Raw genomic sequence first — 22,199 nt, forward strand, 5'->3', positions numbered from 1 at the left:
CCAGGTGAATGTTACACGTACTCTGAAGGCTATTTCAAATGTCACCACTTTTAATGTTTGGAATGACTTCAGTTTGCAAACAGACACATCACAGGTATTAGTACTGAGTTCATCCTGACCTCACTGTAGTCACTGTATTATTTAATCGTAAGTAAAAAACAAAGAACATAGAATCAAATATAGCTATATTTACTGGCAAAATTACAATGAACATGAGGGTCTTACGTAAATGCACTGTAAAAATTGGCCTCATAATAATACCTCATGTTTCAATAGCATGTAATAGCAAGAGTCCATTCCTTAAAATGAGTAGACTTTTTCTAAATGAACCATTTAATTGCATTAGCAAGGACTAAAATTTGCTATTTTTCACATGAAATCAGGTCCATTTTTACTCTTTTCAATTTGTCTGTTAATGAACTTGGAAAGCATTTTCCTTTTAGCAATTTGCTTCTAAAATCCTGTTCTGTCTTGACTTTTGTGCTCTGTTGACCTACCTCTGATCTTAGGTTTTCCTGTATTTATCATTCCTTGTTTCAAAGAGGCTCTCATCATAGCCTTTGAACAGAAGCTTGCAACAATGGAATATGATCTATAACTATTATGTTAAAAGCTAATTGAAAAAAGAACTTGTTTTTTTACTTGTAATATGAAAAAAGTTGGTCATTAATGTTAACAATGCAAGTGTATTATTTATAATGTAATTAAAAATAGCACATTAGTTGAAAAGAGTACTATGCCCAAAGAAACCTTTTCTAATGAAATCTAGGATATAATGACAATAAAATGGAATTACAGACATGAAGCTTTTCAAACTTTTTCAAATAATTCCTTAAAAAAATGAATTCTCATCTCATAGACATGATTTTCCTTGAGCTGTTTTAATTTTTGTTCCCAAATTATCTAACTCAACTCTACATTTTTTACATTAATAGACAATTTCATGGAAAAAAATCATTCTTCTTATTATTCAGAAAATTTGAACCCTATTCTGATTACTTCATATAAGGCAAGACTAGAGTATATTTCCAAACTAAAATGACCCAAGAGAATTTGCTATGTTTTCCTTAGTTAATGTATAAAATATTGCCTTTTTGTGTTTTTCAATCTTAAAATTTTAATAATTAAATTTTTGTCTTAGATTTAAAAAAAAGGTTATATATATATATATATATATATATACACACACACACATACACACACACACATATATATAGGCAGTTATATAGGTTATATAACCTTTATATATATATATATATATATATATATATATATACATTTTATATAAACTTATATATATATATACATAAACATATATATAAACCTTATATATAAAAAAGTTATATATATATATATATATATATATATAGGCAGTTAACCTGAGAATTGATTTAACAACTTCTGAGTTCTAGAAGATATTCGATTACTCAGAAGATTTATATAAATTTATTTTCTGTGTATGTTTGGAGGGCGGTGATGCATGGCATTTTGATTTATCTGCATAAATTACTATTACAAATAAGGACCAAAACCACAATAAAAAAATAAATGAATGGCACCTGTATTGATTTGCTAGGGCTTCTATAACAAAATACAACAGGCTGGGTGGTTTAAACAACATAAATTTATCTTCTCACAGTTTTGGAAGTTCCACATCCAAACTCAAGGTATTTACAGGTGTGGTTTCTCCTGTGGCCTCTCTTCCTTGGCTCACCACCTTGCTGTGTCCCCACATGGCCTTTTCTTTGTGCATGGACATCCCTAATGTCTCTCTGTGTCCAGATTTCCTCTTGTGACAAGGACACCATCATACTGATCTCGGACCCAAATCGGATGACCTAATTGAACCTTAATTACCTTATCTCCAAATACAGTCACATTCTGAGGCACTAGAGGTTATGGCTTCGATACACACGTTTTGGCTGAGCAAAATGCAGCCTATTATAACCCATTGATTTCTTAATCTTGACTGTGTAACAGTATTATCTTAGTAACTGTAAAAACATACAGATTCCCACCCCTATTGAGACCTATTATATTAGAATCTTTGTAATTGGGATCTGGCTATCTCCTGGCACATGGTCACCCAGTACAGGGCATTATTATTGTCATTTTTAGCAGTAGTGGCAGTCGTAGAAAGCTTCATGATAATAGCAATATGTCTATCAGTGATGATGGAAGGCAGAACTTTCAAAGCTTAATTTGATCACTATGGGACAAACTTTAGGGGAGTTACATATTCAGGGGGCATTGTCAGGTAGCCACAAGGAGAATCTATGGTCCTTTGTTACTATAACAAGTTTCCACAAACTTAGCAGCTTAAAACCATGCTTATCAATGTCTTCCAGTTCTGGAGGTCACAAGGCCAGGTGGATTTGGCTGCATTCTCTGTTTATGTCCTCACAAGGCCAGAATCATAAGGCAGTCCGGCTGGGTTCTTCTCTGGGAAATCTGAGGAATTATCTGTTTCCAAGTGCATTCAAGTCCTTGGCATAATCCATTTCCTTGTGGGAGTACATCTGAGGTCCTTGTCATTTGGGGGCCACTTCCTGCTCCTAGAGGCCACCCCCCTCATTCCTTCTCCTGTGTCCCCCTCCCACTTCAAACCAGTGACAATGCACTAAGTTCTTCTGGGTTTTCTGTCTCTTCCAGATGCCTGCCCCTTCTGTCGCCAGCTGGGGAAACTTTCTGCTTTCACAGACTCCTGCCATTAGGTTAGGCCCATCCAGACTCCCCATATTAAAGTGGACCATACAACACAACATAATCATAGGCACCCGTTCTCTGGATTTAGGGGTAACATCTTCAGAAGCCACCTTCAGAAACTTCTGTCGTCCACACTGACCTTAAGACAACCTCTTTTTTGGTCCAATTTTCAAATTCTTACAGAATCGTTAGTTTTATGACACTGAACTCTTTGATCTTTTTTTTTTAATCAATGAAGTTTCATATATAATAATGATATTTACTTCACATTACTGGATTCAGTGATACAATGAATGCAAAATCTTTGAGATCTGTGAAATAGGACATGCTAATACATGGTGATAGTTATTGCTACTGTTGCCATCGCTACAGTTTTTACTATCACGTAAGATCTTCTGGCCATGTTATTCATCATAAAAATATAAATAAACATTGTGTTGTACCTGGTGTCATTGTGTTGACTCAGAATCAACCACAGTTATGGTTTTGATATGTATCTTCTTGGTTACATTTTAATATTTTACTGATTTGGGGTAGTACATATCTAAAGCCCTTTTAAAATTTTTGGAAATGTTACTGGCAAATTTTCTTTTTGATTCATTGGACACTAAGTTTCAATATCTCTCCAAATTAAAAAAGCAGAAGTCTAGTAGAAAACATATTTTTTGTGATGAGAGTATAAAGAAGTATTTTTTTAAACATGATATTAAAAGCACACATTGCAAAATAAAACAATGATAAATTAGGCTAAATCTAAATAAAATATCTTATACAATAGTATAAAGTTCAAAAACAAGGGTCAGACTACAAGATATTTGAAACACCTGTAGCAGCCAATGGAAGACCATCACAAATCAATAAAAACAAATAAGCAAATAACACACTAGAAGAAAATGGGCAAATATATGAATAGTAGATTCTGTTAAGTTTGGTGGTGAAGAATTAAATGTTCAATTTGGAGTTACTGGCACTGTAATTAGGTCTTCATTGAGACATACAACCATAATCCCCTCTCTGGAAGCCAGTCCTCTGGGATGGGGCTATGTCTCTCATAGGGATGTGGGTCTCCAAAGATATTAGCATCAGTTCATCTACCAGAGTGTAGCAAACTTTCCTGTGAGGCATCATTATTAAAAATGTGTTATTATATAAATTAGTTGAGAGCAACATCCTCAGAAGTTAGGGTCCAGAAAGACAAGGCTTTTCTGTTGTTGTTGTTGTTGTTGTTGTTTCATGGAAAATGAAATCAGGAATCTCTCGCTTTTCAGTAGCTAAAATCAATGTCCTAGAGTATATTGGTCACGGAGTCTTTTGAATGGTTGGTAATGGGCAGCAGAAAGAAAAAAGTACTCTTACAAAAAAAAAAATATGGAGATGCGACAGAGATGCTCTTACAATTTAGCTTAAGGCAGGCTCTCTGTAGAGAAAATATTGATTTGCTGTTCCTTGCTTCTACTTTGAATTAACTATGGTTTTCACCGTAAACCCATTCTAGCCACCATGGTGGGCTAGCAAGTGGTGGGGGTAACATAGATCACTTAGCTCTTAAAAAGTCTAATTTGGGGGCAGGAAGCCTACTAAAGCTAAACTGTGTTCTAAAGAATTAATGGCAACACACTACATACATCTTCGTATACTTTGCTGTACCTATTATTGAGTCTTACAAAAAGCATGTGCTGGATAAAAGTCAATTGAATAAAGGACTTGATGAATTAGTGAATGAGTGATAAAAGAACAATTAATGGGAGTAGTGAATCGCTTCTTAGTAGTCTAAATTACTAGATTTAGTCTCAAAGGACATGAAGTGGCCATCTGTTTCAAGTGTCTCGATTTAAAGAGGATACTGGTGACTGCGGGAAGTCTCCGACTGCCTTCATACCTGCCCCAGTGTCGACCAACCAACTCATGTGATCAGAAAAGTCATTCCTTGCATTCAATTTATCTCTGTCAGGCCTTCAGAATTTTGCTTCTTTGTGAAAGCAGGGGAAGAACTGGTTAATATATTATCTTGTTAGTAATTTGTGTTCTTTTATAGCAGCAGTAGCTGTTAGCAGCAGTTAGTGGTAGCAGGCAGTAGGTAGCAATAGGAAGGAACAGTGTAACAGTTAGTCGCATTGCAAGCTAAGGTTTGGCCACTGCTGTTGTTGCTTTAAGGAAATACACAGATTGTCAAAGAAGCTGAAAGCTCAGTGCAGCCAGTATATACCGCCCAGGCAATGAAGCCATGTCTGAGAACACAGTGAGGCCACAGGGGGAGATACCAGGATGGCCTCTGCTCCCCAGTACTATCAGGATACCCTCAATATTTTGGTGGCATTTCTCATTATCAGATCATAAAAGTAACAATACTGCATCCCTGGCTGAACAGGCTGAATGCTAAAAAACCTCAGAACACACCCCTGAAAAAGCTGTGACACAAAGAAAAACGCTAGAAGCATTTAACTACAAGTAATTTTTTAACACCATGTCTGTCCTATCACGTGGTATTAGTTCTCAGAACAGAAATAAGGTCTAATAAATTTTCTTGAACTAAAATTTCTTGGAATGAGCTATAGGGAAATGAATATTTCTTTGAGGTAAATTCAGACTAGGCTAGTTGCATCAGTAAATCTGACAAATATTTTATTTCTAAAGCAGAGGCAATGGATGTTTCTTTGCTGCTTAGATTCCTCAGAATGAATAATATGCTTAGATTTAAAGCATTCTTAAAAAACTTAGTCACACACACAAAATTGGTGGGATTTTGAATATACTGCTGATTTTTAAAAACCAGTATTAACCAATTTATGTCAACATTGAGTTTAAAAGGTTAGCTACAAGAGATAATTACTTGCTTACAATATTCCCAGGAAAAGTCAACAGGAAATCATTTTTCTGGTCTTCAGGAAGCAGGGAAAAGCCCTCTATCTAATAATGTTAGAACAGGTGAAGGAAACAGTCTTCTGCTAAAAGGTGATGCAGTATTTTAGCTCACTTTCCACCGGAAATAACATTTTGGAAAACACTCAGTCTCTCAGTGGTTCTTTCTTTGGACAAAAAGTCAAGGGAAGTCTTTGGACAAAAAGTATGCTATTCTGTGGGCAATAGCATACAAGCTACAGGGACTACTCAAGTGCTCAGTTTCTCAATTGCTAGAGTCAAGGAAAGGAGTATAAGTCATACATACAAATAATTGGCTCATGTGCCCTCTGTGTTATAGAAGAGGAGGGTGATGAGAGGGTCCTCACGTGACAAAACAAAATGCAATCTCCATCTAAATACCAAGAGCATTTTTCACAGAACTAGAACAAATAATGGTAAAATGTGTATGGAACCCGCAGAAGACCCCAAATAACCAAAGCCATCTTGAGAAAAAATAAAGCTGGAGACATCACAATTCCAGATTTCATGATATACTATAAAGCTGTAGTAATCAGAAAAGCATTGAACTGGCACAAAAATAGACACATGGATCTGTGGAAGAGAATACAGAGGCCAGAAATAAACCCATGCTTATATGCTTAATTAATGTACAACAAAGGAGGGAAGTACATACAATGGGGAAAAGACAGTCTATTCAACAAATGGTGGTGGGAGAACTGGATAGCCACATGCGAAAGAATGAAACTGCACCACGTTCTTATGCCATACATAAAAATAATCTCAAAATGGATTAAAGACCTGAATATAAGCCCGAAACTGTAAAACTCCTAGGAGAAAACATAGGCTGCAGTCTCTTGGACATTAACTATAGAAACATTTTTCTAGTTATGTCCTAAGGCAAGGAAAACAAAGCAAAATTAAACCATTAGAACTACACAAAAATAAAGAGTTTCTGCACAGTGAAGGAGATAATAATAAAAAAAGACAACTTACTGAATGGAAGAAGTTATTTTCTTTAAAAATTTTTTTCATGTTTATTTTTGAGAGACATGGATTGTGAGCAGAAGAGGGGCAGACACACACACACACACAAGCACATGCATGCACATGCACTTACACACACACACACACACACACACACACACACCCAACACACATAGAATCTGAAGCAGGCTGCAGGCTCTGAGCTGTCAGCAGAGTTAGACACGGGGCTCGAACTCACAAACCATTAGATCATGACCTGAGCCGAAGTCAGACACTTAACTCACTAAGCCATCGAGGCGCCCCAGAAGAAGTTATTTTTAAATGATATATCTAATAAGGGGTTAGTATCCAAAATTTCCCAAAATTTCCCAAATAATCCAATTAAAAATGGGCATAGAACATGAATAGATGTTTTTTGTTTTCCAAAGAGGACATAAAAGTGACTAACAGATACATGAAAAGATGCTCAATATCACTTATCATCAGGGAAATGCTAACCACAGTGAGATATATTGCCTCACAGCTGTCAGAATGGCCAGAATGAAAAAGACCACGATATTACAAATGTTGGTCAGGATGTGGAGAGGAGCTCTCATGTGCCATTGGTGGGAATACAAACAGACTCAGCCATTGTGGAAAGTGGTATAGACACTCCTCTGAAAACTGAAAAATAGAACTACCCTACCATCCAATAAATTCCACTACTGGGTATCTACCCAAAGAAAACAAAAACACTTATTTGAAAACATAGATGCACCCCTGTGTTTATTGGAGCATTATTCACAATAGCCAAGACAGGACAACAACCCAATTGTCTGCTGATAGATGAATGAATAAGAAAAATGTATATATCTATATCAAATGCATCTATACTATCTCTATATTATCTCTATCTCTCTGCCTCTCTCTTTCTCTCTCTCTCTCTCTCTCCCCCCATTTCTCTATATCTAGGTATCTAGATATTATGGAATACTACTCAGCCATAAAAAAGGATGCGATCTTGCCATTTGCAACAACATGGATGGAGCTAGAGAGCATTATGCAAAGTGAAATAAGTTCCTATGATTTCACTCATATGTGGAATTTAAAAAACAAAACAAATAAAAAATAAGAGACCAACAACTAGACTCTCACATACAGAGAATACACTGATGGTTACCAGAGCGGGGGGGGAATGGGTTAAGAGCACACTTCTCATGATGAGCGCTGAGTAATGTACAGAACTGACAAATCACTAAATTGTACCCCCAAAACTGATAACGCTATGGGGAAAAAAAGTTGTAAGAATATAAATTTGCATACATTTATAAAAACACACGACATGTACTGAATCACACACACACACACACACACACACACACACAGTTATGTCAATGTTCAATGTGAAATTAAGCAGTGGATACAGGCACATAAGCAACTGTCTTTATGCCACCCTGAAAAATGATGGCATTTAGTTCTCTGAGTGTGTTTGGGCTGTGCCAACAAAGGCTCCTAGCTCAGAGATGAGAATTTGGGCAATGAGAGATGTTTAAATGTAGTGATCACCCAATTTGCTTCTCCTGGCTAAAAGTCTCTCAGAAGCACCCAGGAGCTGTAACTTAGCAGAGAGGTTTTGGAAGGAAGAGATGGGGCTTCCTGCCAGACCGCACTAGAGTTGTCTGTATTCATTAAAAACAGACAGAATGCTATTTAAGTATCACAGCTCCAGGAATTGTGATGGTTTTTACATCTGTGTTCCCATTAACCCTTGCCATAAATCTATTATGAAGGGATTATTCTTCTAAATTTACAGAAGATGAATCCGAGAGAGATAAATAATTAGTGAGTAGCAATATTCACATTTGAACTCAGGTCTGTGAAATGAGGCCACGTTTTAAAGGTCTATATTGCCTACAAATACAGACTACTATTAAAGAACAGAAGACATAGCAATCCAACTCTTGGTAGTCAGGAACACCTTTTCAGAGGTACCAACATCTACCTTAGGACACAATGACCACAGCAGTTAAGGAACCAGCGGGAATGGAAGGAGAAGATTGTGCATAGGGCAACAGTTTACGCTAAATCCCACAGGTGAGCAAGGCCACTGGGACTTGTCAGAATTGCTGGAACTTCATCACAACTGGATGCTCCTGGTACGATAGCCAATAGCGGCATCCTAACAGGCCCTTCTGGCTCATGTCAAATAGGAGGCTGTTTGATGTAAGAGAAACAGGGACTTATTAGCAGATGCTAGGTTGGCAATATTAGGACCAATGTCCAACCACCATACCCAGTGATGGAAAAGAACTAGCAGTCCTCTAAGAGCGCTTGGTTTTATGAAAGTCCAAGGAACAGGAAAGAAAATAAATTTAGGTAAGTGATAGTGGGAGAGACCAGTTGGCTTTTACGTCAATGACTATAGTGGTCAGCATTCATTCGGACCGAATTGCTGACCTTTCCAGATGCCTTGCAACACAAAGGAAACAGGACAGCAGATGAAAGGAAGTGAAGACGATGACCCTTGGCAGGCATCCTTTACCCTGGGGCTGGTAAGGAGGCAACAGTTGCATAGGAATGGTAGCTCCCAAGCTGTGGGAGAAACGGATGGCTGTTGAGTGAGGCCAGCATATATTCAGGATTGTTGAACACAGACATGAACTAGCTCTGACCGATCATCTGGGAATCATGTACGGTCAAGGGCTAAATTAATATGCTTTAATATACTCTTGCAGGAAATAATATGAAGATACCCATCACATTGTTTTTCCCATTCTTTAAAAAAAAAGACACCTGGGGGTAAGGGATGAAACCAGGTCTTTGAGTGATTTACACAGTATGACCTCTTTTTATCATACTTGGCTCAACCCTTTCAGAATGTTTTAACGACAGATCTCACTGTCCGTGGGTTCGAGCCCCGCGTTGGGCTCTGTGCTGACGGCTCAGAGCCTGGAGCCTATTTCAGATTCTGTGTCTCCTTCTCTCTGACCCTCCCCCGTTCATGCTCTGTCTCTCTCTGTCTCAAAAATAAATAAACGTTAAAAAAAAAATTTAAATGCCATAATGTTTAAGATACTGTTAAAGTTATTACAGTTCATCTACTTGGGGACTGTGCCCACTCTCTGTATAGGAGGTCATTCTGTATGTTTCTATCTTCATAAAGAAAAACATTTACATACATTAGAACACCATAGACTGTGTCTTAGAACTTGCTACACGTACATGACTATGTTTTAGGGACAGAAATATGGTGCCGAAACACGAATTTAATCAGTTTGGTTAAGGCTTCAATTGTTTACAATTCTGTGAGAAAATAAGTGGATGACCAGAAGAAAAGTTTCAATAAAATCACATTTCAGTTTTATGTAATGCTATCCTTTATCGAAAAGGTGATCACTGTTCCCCTTTTCCCCTGTGCCCCCCTTATTTCATTTATAGGGTGGGGCCCAGAGCGAGAAGTTCACAGTACCGTCCAGAGTTCTCTCTGCCACTGATGGAGGTCAAAGTTACAGATGTAGTCACAGTTTCTAGAAGCACAGCCTCACCAGGGAGAGCACACATAGGGTTGAGTTGAAAAATAAAAGCTGTACCACTAGTAATTCCTTCTTCAACTCACCAGTGGGTCCTGACAATCCTCGCTTCACTACGACAAGGGAGGCCTGAGGGAAGCATGACCTTTCAATGCACTTTTTAAAAAAATATTTTTATTATTTGAGAGAGCGCATGTGCGCATGAGTGGGGAAGGGGCAGAGAGAGGAGATGGAGAGGGAGAACCCCAAGCAGGCTCTGTGCCATCAGCACAGAGACCCACAAGGGGCTCAATCCCATATACTGTGAGATCATGACCTGAGCTGAAATCAAGAGTGGGACACTTAACCAACTGAGCCGCCCAGGAGCCCCCAATGCACTTTTAGGACAGGCTCTCACATTTCCAATTTAGGTAAAAGGAGCCTCCACATGGTTCGGCCCAGCCCTTATTAGACCCTGACTGTCGCAGAACTGATAGGTCAACCCGATGACCGAAGCTTCCATTGGCTGTGGCTAGTCTCTTCCCTGGCTTGGCACCTGTCTCTTCCACCACTGATTGTGCCCAGGGGGCAGATGTGGATCTATTTAAAGAATGGGTGATAAGTAGAAGATAAAAACTAGAACTCAGTTTCCTGTCAAACCCTGCATTCTTAACCTCATTCCATCCATGGCAGTTTACTTAGCATTTATGCAAGTTAATTCTAGATTCAGAAGTCAAATGTGTCTCTATTTTTAAAGGAAAGCTTTTGAAGGTTATCTATTAGTCTCCTTAGTAAAGAGTTAGCCTCTTGAATCAAATCAGCTGAAGTGCACAAAATTGACCCTTCACTGTTTTTAGAACTGTCACTTAGACAGAAGACCTCATTGACAAGTCATTCTAAGTGACTTTTGCCTCACCTTTCTTTGAGGCTCTTATCACATAGACACTGGTGCTATCAGCTGGGCTATTACGGGGATAACACATTGAAGTTGTAATAATTTCTAGTTTCCATTTAAAAAAAATACCCTCAGTCAAGTATGTGTTAGCCTTTTCCCTTTCACATGTAACTTCTGAGTTTAAAAACTCTTAGTTTATCTTAGCAATCTTCCTCCAGACCCTGTATACCCCTGGGCATAATACCTTACAACAGCTATAAACGCAGGGAGGCCATATCTCTGTATGATATATTAAAAACACAAACGGTGCGTTTGTGAAGCATATATGCAGAGACCGAGGCCATCGGTCTAAGAGAAATTGATCTCTGCTACTTTGGGAGGCTCCACTGCCTTGAAATATTTGGGGCTATTATAGACAAAAGCCTATTTTCCAAGTGCTGCAATTAGTGGCTTATGTGAACAGTGAACGAGTTCATGATGCAGGGCCAAGTGAGAACATTAGAAAGGCATTCGTGTGTCCCAGCACACACTGTAGATTTATCACACCAGTACCGTTCTCCTGCAAGCATTGCTATGCTTTCTATCTCAACTTCCCTCCCTCACATTCTTGTGTTCCCGACTCCTGAGTCTTCCCAGATCCTGCCCCCACTACTACTTTGTAATCCAGCAAACGTCACCTCATGCATAGCACACTATCTCTGCTTAGTACCACAGAAAACATACATTTGGAACCTGGTCTTGAAATATGAATGGTCTTCTAGGGGACACAGGAATTAACCAAACAAACCAATTAGAAAAGTCCTGAACATAACACAGTCAGAGGCAAGATTCATAGACTATCAATAAAATGGTTAATGGGGGTGCCTGGGTGGCTCAGTCGGTTAAGCGTCCGACTTCAGCTCAGGTGAAGATCTCGCGGTCCATGAGTTGGATCCCCACGTTGGGCTCTGGGCTGATGGCTCAGAGCCTGGAGCCTGCTTCCAATTCTGTGTCTCCCTCTCTCTCTGCCCCTCCCCCATTCATGCTCTGTCTCTCTCTGTCTCAAAAATAAATAAAAAATAATAATAATAAAAAATACAAAAAATAAAATAAAATGGTTAATGAAGAATAAATTTGATGTCATTGTTGGCTGGTAATCTTCCAAAGGTATCTCAAAATTACTGAACGCAGCAATCTAAAGACGAGAGAGTCTGTCCAAGTCTATCATGTGTCAAACACTTCAAGTCTCATCCTCTATGAAGGTCCATCTTACATCAAAATCTGTATATATGTTTAAATCAGGATGAGGAAAGATCCTAACAAAGATACAGACGTGATGATGAACTCATGTACAAAAAGAGGTGCATTTGACAGCCTTGGTGGCTGTCGGGAATGACATAATAAAATCAGACTGATTTTCACAAAAGTGTTTTGAAAACAGTCTTGAAAACAGTCATATTGCATATCTGTCTTAAAAATTCACTTGCACTGTGGCACCTTCAAGGAACTGAGGTCTTAAGTAAGTGAAACCATTAACTTTTGTTCGACCCATCATTCTCCCAAATGACCATATAAACCATAACCTTCATCACATAAACAGTTACCTCTAGGACACAGGGTAAGAACTGAAGAACTGTGTACACCGAGCAGAACATAAGAAATCTAGAATGCCAGTGTAGAGTTAAATTTTTTTGTTCAACGGGCAAAATTACGGAGTAGATTTTCGGTGATCTGGCTTAGATATTAAGAAAGCTCTTGTATGAGATGAACTGGAGGAAACAAAATTCCTGAAAAATTCCTGAAAATCCTAAAACCACTAACGAGATAATTGTAAGAATCTTTTTTTTTTTTTTTTTTTTTTTGTAAACTATTGGATTAGGAGGTTAGCTTTGCAAATACAAGAGAGAAGCACCAGAGACATGGGAAAAAAAAATGGTATCAAAAGAATAAGAGATATAGTAAAAACAAGATCACTGAAAAGGAGACTGTTAAAAAAAAGAAGTGAAAGGAACGGAAATGAAGGCAACTCCCTGTGCGTGCTGTCCTGGCACAGGAGGAAAACCAGAAAAACGGTGCTTAGGCAAGGATGGGAAGACTGAGGCCTTAAGAACAGAGGGACTCCAAATAATGAGCCCAGGTTTCATTCCTGTTCTTGTGTCCCTGCATGAATCTCAACAATCAGCCTCATTATTTTACAGATGCACACAACAGTGACCCCATACGTAAGGTGATTAAAATAACCTCATAATTTTAAAGGAAAAAAAAAATCTTCCGAAAATGCGGTTTTATAGTATTCCTTCCACTCTTTAAAAACTACCTGAGGTGCATATAAAAATCCAAATTCATGGTCAGGGACCCAGGGAGCTCTTGTTTACGTTACAAGGATTGTTGTTTTTAGGCACGCTAAAGCGGATGGGTGACACGGGCGATGAACACGAGGTGATGTATGGAGATGTTGAATCACCAATTGTCCACCTGAGATTACTAGAACACTGTATGATAACTAAATGGGATTTAAATAAAAACTTAAAAAAAAATAAAGTTGGCAACATCTGCAGCATCTTTGAAGCCAGCATACAGGAAACTAGTTACTTCTGGAAGCGGTTTTGAAAATGTGCCTGGCTGACCTGAACGGCAGGGGGCGCCAGTGAGCAAGGGCCCTCAGGTGTTTCTCTGGGGAGAATCAGGCAGTCCAGCGGCATGCGTCCACCCTTTCCGCTCTCCTCCTTTACTCAGGTCCAGTTGCCTCCCGGTTTGTTGGCCCCCCAACCCACGCTCTTCCTGTTTTCCTTGTGCAGGCATTTTCCCTATGAGGAGTCCTTGCACGTGTAATTTCTCCTTGGTGTCTGCTTCTCAAGAGACCTGAACCAACACGGTTCCTGGCACCAGAGCACAAGCTCTGATGATCATGGCTTCCCTGTTTGCTAATGACATCTGGTATATGTTTTCATAATACAAACAGCTGGGCTTCTTTAGGCTCATTGGTGTGGAACATGCAGTATAATTTTCTAGTAATGACGATAACAACACTTTACTGACTACATGTGATAGGCCAGCCAGTATACGAAGCGCTTTATATCCATTAGTATAATCAGGGGTGTGCTGGTAAACAGCCATAAAAAAAACAAAAACAAAAACAAAAGACAAAAACAAAAAACCCTCCAGCTTTTTAAACAGTACTGCCAATCTTCGTGGTTTAACTACTTTCCCCGTTGCCAATTTCAAGCTATTAACAGGATTAACAATGAAGGGGCATAATATTTGAATATTTAACACTTGGCTCTTGAAAGTCAGTTGGAGCCTGCCTGAGCACACAAGATTAGTCTGCAATCCTCTTTATAATTTTTAAGGTAGGTTTTAAATCCCAAGTTTACTGTGGAAGACACTCAAGGAATGAAAGAAGTCAGACAACTTGCCCAAATCACAGGTTTGGGATTTGTAGCAGGTTTGAGAGGCCATTAATCTAGCCACTGACTAGGTTTACGTAGGTCTTTTGTTCTTTTTTTTAAATTGCAAGTCATAGCTAATTTAAGCCAAATAAAAGAAGAGGGGGAGGGTGTAGTGAAAAAAACTCAGACACATCTCACTGACTGCAAGATCAGTTTGGCTAGGCTGCAAAACGTTACTCGGACTGCGGGCTTTGGGAGCTATCCTTGTCCTCACTGCTTGACATGGCAGGTGTAAATGGAGCCCTGAGCTTGTGAGATCACGTATCACATATAAAAATCACCCAGAGAGACTGGTTTTCTTTTCCTTCTAAGGTCAGAGTCCCTAGGAAGAGACTCTGGCTGGCTCAGCTTAGGTTATGAGTGTACCCACCAGGGTCCGACGGATTGCATCCTATTTTTGAATAACAGGAGAAGTAAAATAGGAAAGGCTGTAAACTAGGCAGGTGATCCAGCTGGATCTTTACATGGCAAAGAAACGACATTATTAAATTATAAAAAAGTAATGGGTATTCGCAAGTTCATTTAAACATTATAACATTTTTTAAAAATAAATACAAACACCTAGGCAATATGATCTCTCTGGATTAGTTTTTAATTTATAACTCCTAGATTACTCCTGATTTTTATGAGTCTTGACAAAATCAAAGTCACTATGATTCCTTTATTCATGGGCAAGTCCAGCTTTAAAGGTAGATGGGGAGTATTCAGGCTGTGACTCTTTGAGCCAGCTACCATAGATTTCGAATCGCCTGATGCAGGCATGTATATTACGCATGCGTTGACTTCAAGGCTTCCATTTATATCGACCTTCATTCTCATGGTAGAAACTAGCCTCGCTACTTGCAACTTACCAAGTAAAAGCCCAGGAGTAGGAGTGGGGAGACAGGTTGACCACAAAACAAAAAATGGGATGCTCTAAACTGAGTCTCTTTTTGCTTGAGTATGTTTCATGTCTCTCTATATACTTTGTATCTTCAGCCAGCCCACATATATTTAATCCTATAGGGAAAAAACAATGTGTCTTTTCCATGGAAGAGAGGGAATTGTAATGATATTTATTTAAATAGAGAATAACAAAACTGTAAAAGATATAATTTCTATACAAGAAGGATACACATTAATAAAAGTCTAAAAGAAAGAACTTAAGTTTTAATGTCATAAACATCACCATTTAATGAAATGTATCAGGATTTTCCAGCTCTGAGGAAGTTGGTTATAAAATTCAAAAGCAAAAAAGCAATCTTGTAAATCTTGTTAAGAAATCTTCTTCAGAATGTTCCTGACCAAAGATGAGGAACTAATTCAACCAGATATCTAAAGAAGTTCTAAAGCTACAATAATGAAAGCAGCATGCTACCAGCCAGGAATAGATTATCATCAATGGAACTGAATTGACAGTCCAGAAATAGATCCAGAATCACATAGGGATTGAGCATGTGATAAAACTGACACTTTAAATTGGGGGGGGGGGGGGGATAGAGTATTGAATAAATTATTTTGTGATAATTAGCCATCCCAGAGCAACAATACTGTTAAATCTCTACTCGGTCCCGAGATCAAAATAAACTCCAGATGAAAAAATACTTAAATGAAAAAATGAGGCCAAGAAGTACTAGATAAAAATAAGGGCAATTTACATTTTTAAAAATAATTTTGTAAAGGCCAAAATGCCTCTTTAAAACAGGAAACAAACTTCAGAAGACATCAAGTTTAGAAATACAGCTTAGTTTTTAAAATGTTTAAGTAAATGTCCATTTGACAAGAAATCAACAGAAGAATTAAAGAGATAGGGAGAGACAGTGTGTTCTGAGCTGTTTCCCTTGAGTCCTACTTTGAATGGCAGATGTTCCCACACGGGGTCCTATGGCAAGTGCAGGTAGTTTGAGCACCTAAGTGAACACACTGGGTCTTGTGTGTTCTTGGCATCGTGTAGTGAAGCCAGCTGTGACATTTTGCTCTTGGGGGTGGCCTGATCCAGGCGGGGGGTGGGGGGGCTAACAAATTAGCTGAGCCAGTAGTCTGGGATTCCTCACCGGGAATAGGGGCGGTCTTACTTCTGTTTGGATTTGTAGAGTTTCCCATTAACCCTTTGTCCTCAGGAGTCCCTCAAGTCATTGTATTGCTGTTATAAACTCTATTTTTTAAGCTTATTTATTTTTGAAAGAGAGAAGGAGAGAGAGAACACAAGCAGGGGGGAGGCAGAGAGGGAGGTAGAGAGAGAATCCCGAGCAGGCTCCAAGCTGTCAACACAGAACCTGATGTGGGGCTCAATTCCCTGAACCATGAGATCATGGCCTGAGCCAAAATCAAGAGTGGGATGCTTAACCTACTGAGCCACCCAGGTGCCCAAAAACTTGATAGTTTTAGGTAAGTTTCTTTTCTAGAATGCACTCATAGCCCTCCCTTCATCCTTCACAACATAGGCTTCAATTGTTAGTTCATTCCTCTTATCTCCATGTCTTAGAATATACAAATGAGCTCTTACAGAATTCTAAAACATACACATTTATACGTTGTAATTCTCACACTCAGTAGGCCACCTTTATGCTTATAAATGATATATTCACAGACATTTTAAATTGGAGTAGGAAGTATAACAATTTATAGCGAGTAGACGAGGAGGTGAGGGGATCCAATGGGGTAGTTGCCAAATCTCCTATCATACAAAAGGCAGAGTGGAGAGATCTCTCTTACCTGCAGTGTTTCTTGTATACATGGGCAAAAAAAGAGCATCTTAGAACTTAGTTGGATTATGAGTATTAAATAATATAACCATGTCACATACTTAGCACAATGTTTAACATATAAGAGGCTCTCAGTAAGTGCTAAATATTGGTTTGTTTGTTTTCATTAGCAACATATTCCAAGCAAAATTAACCAACTACAAAAAATATATCAGTGTAAATTACTTTCATCTGTGAAGGACTGATTGGAAAAATACTTTTCAAATTCTCTACCCTCTATACACTTGGGTGATGATGGTCTTCTGCTCTGCTTCCCAAGGAGAGCTTTAGGTTAATCATCAATGTTTTGGGACTGGTGAAAATAGATGGCCTTTTCCTGGAAGGATCTGAAAACAATAGCATTTCTAAGCTGACAGTTAAAGTCTCAGTGTATGACACTCCTTCGTAATTCGTCTTAAAAAATGCACTGATGCCTTTGTGTCTTGACATCATTAATTTTGTCTGATTAAAAATGATCTGATTTATAATCCTCAAGGTTGAATAAGCATTAACTGGCTATGATTGACGACTGATTTCTAAATGCGTGACTCCCCGTCTCAGCGCGGCCCTCTGGATAGACCACGAAGACCACTTCTGCAGGAATCCAAGTGTGGCTTGGTTCAGGGAAACGGGTTAGAAGCTGAACCACAACACATGCAGTCCCGCTTCTCCCAGGTCCCCACTTGTCACATCTGTCATTTGTCCTGACTTCTTTGCTTCTGTTTATCATAAAAAACCAGCGTGACATCCAGGAAATTCTCTTCTGTGTGTGTGTGTGTGTGTGTGTGTGTGTGTGTTAACACAGATGACATAAAATTCTGTGACAATATGGCCAACATTCCTTATGCTTTCTCCCAAAGGAATCACTGCAACATTGATGCATCTTTCTCAACTGAGTATCATAAACTGTCACTGACATCCAACAGTGGGGTTTAATTTTCAGATAGTTTCGAGGATCCCCAGCAAAAAGAGCGAGTCTTGTGGTGAGCTTCAGGGCAACTGCACCCTCACCTCATCCATGTGCGTGGTTTGTTCCAGGAAGCAGAGCATTTATGTGCCCCACGTCCTACTTCTCTTCACAAGCTGATGGTGTGGGACATTAGTCAGTGTACATCCTCATCACAGCTGGTTGCATAAATTGTGGGCCCACTGAAAAATGAAAACAGGAGGCCCCAGGGGAAAAAAGTGTGGTGACAAGGCATTAAAATATAAAACTTTCTCTTTTCTTCAATAGTCTGTCTGGATTTGACATGGCTGTTTGTTTGTTTATTTGTTTTTGTATTTTTTATTTGCTATTTAATGTCCTAACTGAAGAAAAGTAAAATTAGCATGCATTTTGTTCTTTATGTTGTTCAATCCCAGTCTTAAATACAAACACACCAGTTTTGAAACGCCAGTCTGAAAACATTCAACTCATATGTGGGTCACTGGTATTGCACCATTTGTATTCGATAGCTTGAACACACGTCTGTATTTCACTCCTGAAAGAACAGTGGACAGAATGCACACAACTGTGTCATCTGAGACTTTTCCCCCCAATTTTTTTGAGACACAATTGACATATACCACCATATGAGTTAAAGTCCCACTGCATAACCACTCACATATATCATGTAATGAATATAAGTTTAGTTAATATCCAGCACCTCATATAGATACAAAAAAGGAAAAAAAAAATAGTATTTTTTTCTTTGTGATGAGAACTTTAGGGTTCACTCTCTTAGGAACTTTCAAATATGCCATACAGCAGTATTGACTATAGTCATTATGCTGTACATTACAAATACATGCCCAGAGGTATTTATCTTATAACTGGTGGTTTGCAACTTTTGACCCCCTTGATCTAATTACTCCGCCCCACTTCCCCATACATGGTAACCAAAAATCTTGTCTCATTTTCTTTGAGTTTGATTGTTTTGTTGTTTTTGTTTTGTTTGGTCGGGTGTTTTTTTTAATTCCACGTATAAGTGAGGTCATATAGTCTTTGTCTTTCTCCATCTGACTTATTTCGCTTAGTATAACACTCTCAGAGAGTCCATCCATGTTGTCACAAATGGCAGAATTTCCTTTTTTTTTTTTTAATGGATGAGTAATATCCTGTGTGAGTGTGTGTGTGTGTGTGTGTGTGTGTGTGTGTGTAAATATACCACAACTTCTTTCTTTATCCTTTCATCTACTGATGGACACGGGTTATTTCCATGTCTTGGCTATTGTAAGTAATGTTGCAGTGAACGTGGGGGTGCAGATATCTCTTCAACATAGAGTTTTTATTTCCTTCAGGAACGGAATTGCTGGATCATACAGTAGTTCTATTTTTAACTTTTTGAAGAACCTCCATACTATTTTCCACAGTGGCTGCACCAGTTTGTATTCCCACCAGCAGTGCACAGATCTTCCTCTTTCTCCACACCCTCAACAACACTTGTTGTTCCTTGTCTTTTTGGTACTAGCCATCTTGACATGTGTGAAGTGAAATCATCTTGTGGTTTTGATTTGCGTTGCCCTGATGGTTACTGACATTGGACACCTTTCCTCATAGCTGTTGGCCATCTGGGTATCTTCTTTGGAAAAATGTCTATTTAGTTTCTTTGCTCATTTTTCAATTAGACTATTTGTTTTGTTTTGTTTTGTTTTCCGACTTAGCGAAAGACACAAGGTTTGCAATTTTTTTCCCTATTTTGTAGGTCATCTTTTTGTTTTGTTGGCTATTTCCTTGGCTCTGTCTCATCTGTTTTTACCTTACACCCATTCTACTGACACTGTACCTTCTGCTTACCGATGAGTAAGGACAAACAAAAGGAAAATAAACTATCGGTTGCCCTATCTTTCCCTATCCTTCTTTATTTTCATTTTCAGCACAAGCAATTAGCTAATACATGGAAGTAACATGATTAAGAAAGGATGTGATGCAGTATCTTACCTTCTTTCCACATTAAAAGCAAACCCTGCTTCCAATGGAAAACACTGTCTGTGATACTGAATACAAGGATCTGTGTGACTGCACAGGCTACTCACCCATGAAGCCAGAACTTGTCTCTTATTCATCTTTCATGACTTAGCTCAAATGTTACAGCCCTGTGAATCCCAAAAATTACTATGTTTTCTCATTCCCGTATTAGCACATGCATACTACTATCAAGAGCAGGTAGCTCCTTGTATTCTAGCTCGTATTTTACTTACTTGCTACATTACCCCTAAAGTAGGTTGTTACTGCTTTGTTTTTGTATGCTACTGCAGACATTATAAAAATTATTTAACACACTGTAGACCATAAAAATAAAAGAATTAATGAAGTTATAATTTTTTTAACATTTACTTATTTTTCTGAGAGACAGACAGAGCATGAGTCGGGGAGGGGAAAAGTAGCAATATAAGACATAAAATTATGGAAAACAAAGCTGAAAAGAAGAGGGAAACAAAGGTCAGTGTTCACAAAGGCAGATTTAGGGAATTCAGTGATTTATTAAAGTGTAAGAACATTCATGTCATAGGAGTCCCAGAAGATGAACAGAGAGAAAAAGGGGCAGAAGGTTTATGTGAGCAAATTATAGCTGAAAACTTCCCTAATCTGGGGAAGGACACAGACATAAAATCCAAGAGGCACAAAGAACTCCTATTAAATTCAATAGAAGCCAGCCATCACCAAGACATATCATAGTCAAGTTCACAAAATACACAGACAAGGAAAGAATCATGAAAGTGGCAAGGGAAAAAAAAAGTCATTAACCTACAAGGGAAGACAGATAAGGTTCACAGCAGACCTATCCACAGAAATGTGGCAGGCCAGAAAGGAGTAGCAGGAGAGATTCAATGTGGTGAATCAGAAAAATATGCAGCCAAAAATATTCTATCCAGCAAGGCTATCATTCAAAATAGAAGGAGAGATAAAGAATTTCCCAGATAAGCAAAAACTAAAGGAGTTTGTGACCACTAACCAGCCCTGCAAGCAATTTTAAGGGAGAGACTTCGAGTGGAGGAAAAAAAAAAAAAGACTAAAAGCAACAAAGACTAGAAAGGACAAGAGAACATCACCAGAAACACCAACTCTATAGGTAACACAGTGGCATTAAATTCATATCTTTCAATAATCACTCTGAATTATAAATGGACTAAATGCTCCAGTCAAAAGACAGAGGGTGTCATAATGGATCAAGAAAAACAACAAGATTGATGTATATGCTGCCTACAGGAGATTCATTTTAGACCTAAAGACATCTGCAGATTCAAAGTGAGGGGATGGAGAACCATCTATCATGCTAATGGACGTCCAAAGAAAGCCAGAGTAGCCATACTTATATCGAACAAACTAGATTTTATTTATTCATTTATTTTAATGTTACTTATTTTTTTAATGTTTGTTTATTGTTGAGAGAGAGAAAGAAAATGCATGGACGGGGCAGGGGCAGAGAGAGGAGGAGACAGAGGATCTGAACTGGGCTCTGCACTGACAGCAAGAGCCCAAAGTAGGGCTCAATCTCATGAACCACAAGATCATGACCTGAGCCAAAGTCAGATGCTTAAATGACTGAGCCACCCAGGTGCCCCCTAGACAAACCAGATTTTACAACAAGGGCTGTAACAAGAGATGAAGAAGGGCATTACATCATAATTAAGGGCTCTATCTATCAAGATCTAACAATTATAAATATTTATGCCCCCAACCTGGAACACCCAAATATATAAATAAATTAATAACAAATATATAGAAGCTCACTGATAGCACTACAATGATACTAGGGAACTTTAACACCCAACTTACAACAATGGACAGATCATCTAAGCAGAAAATCAACAAGGAAACAATGGCTTTCAATGACATTCTGGATAGGGTGGACTTAACAGGTATATTCAGAATATTTCATCCTAAAACAGCAGAATATACATTCTTTTTGAGTATCCAAGGAACATTCTCCAGAACAGATCACATACTGGGTCACAAATCAGCCCTCAACGACTACAAAAAGATGGAGAGCATACCATGCATATTTTCAGATCACAACACTATGAAACTTGAAATCAATGACAAGAAAAAATGTGTAAAGGCCTAAAATACATGAAGGTTAAAGAACATCCTTCTAAAGAATAAATGGGTTAACCAGAAAATTAAAGAAGA

The sequence above is a fragment of the Panthera uncia genome, chromosome D1, assembly GCF_023721935.1.
Source record: "Panthera uncia isolate 11264 chromosome D1, Puncia_PCG_1.0, whole genome shotgun sequence".
Taxonomy (NCBI): domain Eukaryota; kingdom Metazoa; phylum Chordata; class Mammalia; order Carnivora; family Felidae; genus Panthera; species Panthera uncia.